We start from the raw sequence: 8,812 nt of genomic DNA, 5'->3' as shown, positions 1-8,812 counted from the left end.
CGGTGTTCTTTGGTGGTTGGGTTTCAATTAACCACACATCTCAGGAATGGTCGAACTGAGAATGTACAAGACTACACTTCATTTACACTCATACATATCATCCTCATTCATCCTCTGAAGAATTATCTAAACGGTAGTTACCGGAGGCTAAACAGGAAAAAGAAAGAAAAAGGTATTTTTATCCAACTCATATTTAGTGAGATGTACTCTATTGTAAAAGTCGTCTAAGTACAAGTAGATGAAATGCCAACACTTGTGTAATCTGTTAATGAGATTTTGGATAACTTTATCAACATGTATCTTACCCCATTTTTATCCCCTTGTATTCCCTGTACCCCTGTAAGATACCCCTTGTATCTTACCCCTTTTTTATAATATCGGGATCTTATAACATATCAGAATCTTTAGATTCACAATACAAGGTACTGGAAAGCCAAATTATTTGGTTGAGTTAACACGTACATTTTTATTTCATCCTTATTTTTTTCTGATGCATTGACAGAAATAAATTGATCGAAATAAAGTCTCTTTCACTGAAGTAATTCCAAAGTAATTTGTTGAAGCTTCATTTTTTTTGTGATAATAGATGTTGTCGATGTTATTGTGGAATAAATTTAGAAGAGGATTTATTTTGTGTAACAGATGAGGTAATGGATTATTTTCTAAAGGATTTGAATTAAAATGGAGTCCTCGGAAATGGTTTTGAATCATAACAAATGAAAAAGAATGAAACAGGATGCCAAAGGAATAAAACAAGGTCCAGTCCTAGAATGACAAATACAACAGACTAACTTAACCTCTACCCAGTTTTGGCAAACAAGCATATAATAACTGTTGTAAATAATGAAAGTTTTGTTTTGTAATGTGTTATACCCACTATGGTCTACTCTGAAATATCAAAGTGTTAAAGATGTGCATTCTGGTATTATTCTTATATTCAAAGCATATATTATATATATATATATATATATATATATATATATATGATTTAAATATTTAATCAACTTAAAAAAACCTGTCCTAAATAATAAAAAAATATATTGATTTTATTCATATTTAAAGTTCTACATTTTAAGAGTAGTACGATTTTGAAAACGATTTTAAATTTGATGTTGATAAAAAATGTTGAAACCTTGAAGATGAAGTAAATTGGTTTTTTTTTACTTTTTGGTTGGATTTTGATTAATTTTATTTATTATTTGTTTCTCGAACTGATTTTGTTTCATTTAAATCTTAGAAAAGTTAAGCATATATTTTTATGATAAAGATGGTTGGGTAGATAAATGATTATGGATAGATAGATAGATGATAAGGGCCTGGTACAACTTACATGTATTGATGACATATTGACCTGAATATTTGTTTATCTAGAAGCTTCACCCATCATCTAGTGTTTTGCCTAGAGCTTTCTCTAGGCCTACCTGTGTCTTAAGCCTTTTTCTTCATCCGCTTGTAATTTTCCTATCTTCACCTCGTCTATTGACTTAATCCTTCTTCTTCCTTGCTTCCTTTTTCCTTCTATTGACTCTGCAGTTGTTGATATTCCACTTCTTCTAACCACATGTCCTAACCAGTTTTATTTTCTCTGGTGTACTTTCCTCATAAGTGTTCTTTTTCCTGTTTATTACTTCCTCATTCCTCACTTTTTTTGGCCCATCTTATTTTCTCCATATATTCATATCAAAAGTCTTAATCCAGTCTTTCTTCCTCTTTTCCTTTTTGTTCTTGCTTCATCATTATTCCCATACAACAAGACACTCCATACTTAGTATTTAGCTAACCTCTTCCTTAACTCTAAATCCACTCTTTTACTACATAGTAATTCCCTATTCTTACTGAAGGCTTCCTTCAGCACTATCTTTCTTTTTACTTCCATTGCTTTTTTCAGTTCTCTGTCATCATAGTTTGCAAATATCTGTAAATTTTACTTTTCTATTTTTCCGTTTCTTGTCCTTATCACTAAATTATTTTTGTTGCTTACTTCCATTACTCTAGTTTTTACTATATTTATTTTCATTCAATACTTATTCATTCCTTCCACCAGGGCTGTTAACAATCTTTGAAGTGCGTATGTGCCATCAGCTAGAATTATACTTCATCTATCCCAGTCAATTTTTTTATTCTTCATTTCTTTAATTGCTTTCTACACTTCACATTTTAATGTAGATGATCTTTTATCCTCTTCATCCCATTCCTTTTCTATGTTTAGGTCCTCAGATTTCTCTCTTGTCAAATACAGATCCTCTATATATTCTTTCCATCTTTCTCTTACTTCTTTCTTTTTATGTAGCATTCTACTATCCTCATTCTCAATCTTTCTCATTTTACATTCCGTTTCCTTTTATCCCATGTATCCCAAGGCTCTTCACCTTCTTGAACATTATGTTGAACTACCACTTCTTTTCTAGATCCTCAATATTATTGCAATCTTCCTTCAACTACCATTCCCTAGCATTTTGTGTTTCCCTTCTTAACTCATTGTTTAATTCGTGATAAAATAATCTTCATGTTCTTCTGTCTTACTTTTATAGTACCTTCTTCTTTCCATTTTCTTTAGCATTTCTGTTGTTACCCATGGTTTCTTGCTTATTTCCCTCATAGTAGCCTAATTCTTCCTCTGCTGTTTTTCCATGACATTTTTTATTCTCATCCACGTTTCCTCACTGTTCTCATTTTCCTTTTTTCTTTCTTTTATTGCCACAGCAAGTTTTTCTTTCATTGTTTCCTCATCCAATTTCTTCAAATTTTCTAAGTTTCATTTCTTAACTACCTTTGCTTTCTCTACTTTCTTTAAACCTCTTATTAATTCCATAGTTAGTAACACATGGTCACACTATTGGTATCTGCACCTGGTAATCCACTGACTTTCTTAACAGCATTTTTATATTTTTCATCTACTAAGATATGGTTTGTCTGCTAGCATGCTTTGTCTCCAGGGAATACCTATATATATTTCCTTCTTTCATGGTTTTTGAACCAAGTGTTGGTTGTAAATCATTCTTTCTCTTTGCAAAGTTCTACTCATTAGCTCTCTCTTGCAATGCTTTTCCCCTAAGCCAAATTTTCCTACCACACTTCCTTTTTCACTTCTCCAATTACAGCATTTCAGAGTCCCATCAGTACTTCATAGCAGACTTTTTATTTTTTCTTTATTAGATCTTCAATACTCTCTTATCTCTCCTCTCATATTTTCTTCATAATTTGATGTTGGCATATATACTTGTATAACTGAATCTTTTGGTAACACCACCCAAATCCTCTCTCAATGATATTAATCATTTATATAACATACTTGAAGGAATCTGGATGCTAACAATTAAACCAACTGACTGTCTAGGCACAACAAAACCAATTGGTATGTACTCTTTAACTCTTCCTATGCTTCTTTGAAGTTGCTAGAATTTTCTTTGAAAAAATGACTAAAAAAAAATGTTACTTCTGTAAGAGTATTTTGAAAACTGGGGAAACGAATTGAACGTGTATGCCATTTTAACTTGATACGAATGAAAATTCTCTCGGAACATGTGAAAATAACTTCTAATAAAACACTTTGTTGAGTGAATGAAAGCAGTGCAATGATACAATCATCTGTTGATATACAGTGTTATCAAGCTGTATGTTATGACATAGAAAGGTATTTTCGGGCACTCTGTAGAAAGTAACTAAAGCAAAGTAGGTTAGCAATTGTGAGAGGTGAACAGAATTGAAGACCTTCCATACGGATGTCATTTTAGTAATGATAGAGAAGAATTTATGTGTATATGTGTTTTTGTAGCGGAAATTTATTTTAAAAATTGTGATCACATAATGATTACATCAGCTTTTTTTACTACCTGGTGCTGTTGCTGATGGTAATAAGATAAAGTTATGGATAAACAAGTTTCAATGTACTGTTGCTGCAATGAAAAACAAACCACCGAGGTTCTATTTGCATTGTGAAGACATTGCACTCATCTTTTATCCCACAGCATAACAGAATAATTGTGTTCAAGGGTTTGAACTTTCATCCATATAGAGTGGTAGTTGTGCAAGAGTTAATTGAGCATGACTGAGAAAATTGGGATTACTGATCTGATACGAATCTCCAGCAGCTTCATTTCTATATCTGTGCTCTTCATTGTCTATATGTATCTATGTAGTGGGCAATGGGTAGTTTTGGAATCATAGGCCCTTAATTTTTGAAGAGGAAGGGCAAAGCTACTTTTCAGTACCCAGTGATGTTGGAGGAATTCCAAGGAATTCAGAAGCAAGATTCTGAATTGCATTGCTGAAGGTCGACTTGAACTGTGTGGTTCCAGAAGGATGTGAAAACAGATTATACTGCTGAGTATCTATGGCGTTGGTTTGAGAGATATTTGTAAAGAACCTTGTAATTCCAAGAAGAGGTGTTCCATAGCTGGCACATACCCCAGATCTGTAGTCTGTTTGTCCAGTATGCAGTGGCATACTGACAATTAACTACTGACTACAATACTGACAGGTCACAGAGAAAGTAGTGACTTTCTCTGTGGTTACTTTAGTTTAAGAGTATTTATTAGTTTACCTAGGGACATTAATAAATTTCAAGGCTTTCATACAAGAAGAAATCACACCTATATTAGACAAAATGGTGGAACTAGAGATGTAAAATCTGGGGATTGTCATCTGCATAACAATTGATGGAGAACATTTGACAGATGTACTATTTCAAAATTGAAGTTATGCTATTAAGTTTCATAATATTTGATGTAATTACTAAGAAATAAATAATAAGTTATAATAAATTAAATTGTAATAAATTAATTTTTTATAATTAATTATTTTTCAGGTTCTTATGGTTTCAGGTATGGTTCCCAGGTTCTTATGGGTTATTATGTATATACTTTCAACTTAATAGATAAAAAAGTTAATGAGGTATTAAATAACAGTAAAACATTCATAATTTTTAAGTCAAATTAATTTGACTTAAAAACACATATGGGAACACACTAAGCATTTGGCATCTTTGGTATTAATACAATTGTATAAATTAAAGTTCCACTTATCGACAATTTAAAAGTATATATATATCATCAGGGATTTCCCAAAAGATGTTAATTCAAATGCAAATGTATAATTGTATTTAAATTAAAACTGTTAGGTTCATACTTGTCAGTCATCAAGAAATAAAATTAAATTGTACATCAATAAGACTATAACATCATGTCGTAAGATGTTTGCGACTACTATGAAATAGAGTTAATATTAAATGAAATATTACCAACATATTAATAATTAATTATATAAAGGATATCATTATCAAATCTGACCTGTTCATTCATCAATTTATTATTATTATTCAAATATATATGACATTTTTCTAAAATACTGGTTTTTTTAATAATTATTATTGTATTCTAATATTTTATCATATTCGTTAGGGTTATAATTATGTACAGTTTCTAAAGTGTGTTTAGCGAAATTAGATTTTTCTTTATTATTTTTAATGATACAATTAATATGTTCTTTAATTATAATGGTGAATGAATGATTTGTCATTCCAATATATTTTAATTCACAATTTTCGCAATTAAGACTATACACTCCTTGTTTTTCTAAATTATAATTATTATCTTGATTTATTGTAATAGAAGGGCCTTCATTAATTATGTATTTCATTATTTGTTGTATACACTGATTTTAATTTAAAAGTTTTAATTATTTTATTAAATTTATTGTAATTAACTCTCAAAACAATAAAATTGTTAAGGGATTCGGTGAGAGTTTGCCGTCAATTGAAAACATAAAAAATCGACAAAAAAAATTCAGCAATTCAAAATTCAACAATTTATTTATTTATAGTTCTTCAAAAAGGCATCGTCCGAATCAAAAAAGTACAGATATGTATGAAAGGCGAGATAATAATTGTTATATATTTTTCCTACTTCATTTTCTCAAATACACCATACACCGTTAAATATTTTATTCCTATATATTGAATATTAAATATTCAATAATATTAAATATTTTATTCCTCTATTAATATTGTAATTAAATGATAGAAATTTATTAATACAAAACAAATATGAAATAATTGTATAAACAATTTTATTATGCACTTAATTATATACTAACACAAATCATATAATTAAAAATTCGTCAGATTTTCTCAAAAATGTTGATTGAAAATGCAAAAGCTCTTGCCGGTCCAATTTCATACTTTTAAGAACAAATTTGATCGAAACTTCAATATTTTACGATTAACATTATTATTTATTGTTCTACGCAAATGCATTACAATCTCAAAAATAAGTTCAACTTTGTCGGTTACAGCGATAAACGTCTATAAAGAACTATAATCAATTTCTGATTTCAATAAAAAGATCACTTAATGAACAGAACAAGTGTTGATTCAAGATCAACAATTTGGGCAGTACGGGGCGTTGTGGCAATTTAAAGTGAATGTTACACACCTTATTATGTGAACCAATTATCATTCGTAGGTTTCTATTGATATATTTATCATATGTTCCTAATGGTTAAAAAGTCTACAGTATTAATCATATGTATTCAATAACTACTTGTAAAATAATGCAGTTAAAAGTCTTGGTTGAGTTGGTCTGACTTCAATTTGCATATATTTGTGAGGGTTAAGCCTTGGCATAAATCCTGATATTTACCTGTTACTAGTATAAATTCATATATGAACTCATTTAATGAATAAATTTGTCAAAGTTGTTATCGAAGTTATTATGAGTCATTATGAAAGGTTTAGGGTGACTTGAAATAAAATATATGTAATAGAATATACATATAAAAATGTTATTAATTTAAAACATCATACAATAATTTTTATGACATAAAAACAGTTGTTTAAAATTTTATAATAATATTTAACATTAAAACTGATTGTTAATTGATTGAATTATGGTGAAACTGATAACATTGAGCATTAATATTTTAGTCAATAATATATATCATCATTTATAAAATATATTCACATTATTTTTTTATCTTCTTATATTATATCAGTCGTCAAATCTGAAACAAACAATAAATTACAATTCAATAAAAATCAGAAATGATCATATTGCACTGAAACTTTCACTATTAACAATTATCTTAATCAGCATATTATTAGCTCGACTAAGTGATTTTGATTATTTATATGACAGCGCATATTTAATAGAATTATATTTATAGAGATATAAAATCAATGAACACTTCTTCTATATGTCTGTTATGATGAAATATGAATTTGTGTTAAGCTCTAAAATTATAAAATATTAGGTGACATCTTGGAAGTTTTTTAAAGGTTCTACCTGTAACAGCTAATTAGCACTTCTTTTTTAGTGGAGTTTAGCAGAATAATTAATGATGCTCATTTAAAAAAATTGGGAAACTCTGAAGTATGTAGTCAAATAAAATATTCTATCTATACTTTATCTGCTCATTTAATTTATTGTGTATATATTAAATAAACATAAAAGGTGAAAATCAACATAGATTGAATGCATACTTAATTTCATACTTAAAGGAATCATTAGCAACATTTTTACCAAAAAATCCATTGAAAAAAATGCTGTTAATTAGTTCTGAAAATCCTATGAAAGATAAGGTGCCAATATTGTGAAAGTTAATCATTTAATGTTTACTAATTTTATGGTTGTATTACTTCTCATAATGCTATTTAACTGGTATTTATCTTTGCTAGATATAAATAATTACGATAAATATTTTACAAAACATTCGATTTTAATGGTGGCAAGGCTGTAAAAATTATTTATCAGAGTTATAATTAATTTACTATATCACTGTGACACAAAAAAAATTCTCCATTATGTATTCATTTTTATTAGGATGGCTTATGATGGTATTTAAATGGATTATAAGTATTAATGTTATTTTGTGTTTACTAAGTTTTCTAAAATTTGTTTTTCTTGGTGAGTGAGTAAGAAAAGTAATCAAGTTTCTAGCATTGCTCCCAATCATGATTTATTTAGTTGGGACCACCAGATTGTTCCGTATCTTATTTGCAAATTAATCTGAACAGTCATATTATTTTAAATAATAATAAATATTTTAAGTAGAAAATCTTTCTATTGAAAATTTGTAAATGTGGCTATATGTAATGTAGTTTATTCTTAATTTCTACGAAAATGATTTAGCATGATAGAAAACCACTACATATTTTTTAATTTCTTCATCATGAAACCACATCTACTGACATAATGAGGTCATTTTTTATGGCACAGTTCTTTGTTGACATTCTTTTTTTTAAGAAATCCCCTGAAATTTTAATTAGATAAATATCAGACCAGCTGCCTGGCTGTTGAAGCCTTTGAATATTTTGTTTAGAAAATGTTTCATTTTTATGGTAGGATAAGGTGACATGAAATCTTGTTTTAATACTTTATTTCCTTCTGGGAAATGTTTTTAAAGTTGACCTTTGCCTTCTGACTCTTGATAAATATATTCATTGCTTTTAAATGTGGTATCCACTAGCACTAATTAACCTTCAAATGTAAAAGAACCCCCAAAATATTTTTTTAAATTTATTTTTTTTCTAGAAAATTTAATAGGGTGTTAGATGTGGGCTCATAACATTTTTTTGTTTCAGCTCTTATCAGAATCAACTTATGTGATTTATACACATAAAGTATAACACCTTCGTAGTAATTTTTGTTCCAGTTTCAACTGCTAAAGGCTACCATGAGCCTTTTTAGCTGGCTGGCAAGCTTTTCATCCAACTGTAAGCAGTCATTTTGAGTAGTTACTTTTATACTTGTGCCACTGGTTGGACACTTTTGATATAAGTTCTGTAGCTGATAGTATAGGTTCAATTTTGCTTTTT

This window comes from Lycorma delicatula, chromosome 1, assembly GCF_047948215.1.
Source record: "Lycorma delicatula isolate Av1 chromosome 1, ASM4794821v1, whole genome shotgun sequence".
NCBI lineage: Eukaryota > Metazoa > Arthropoda > Insecta > Hemiptera > Fulgoridae > Lycorma > Lycorma delicatula.
The sequence above is the reverse complement of the archived record's forward strand: the minus strand, read 5'-3'. Positions refer to the sequence as shown.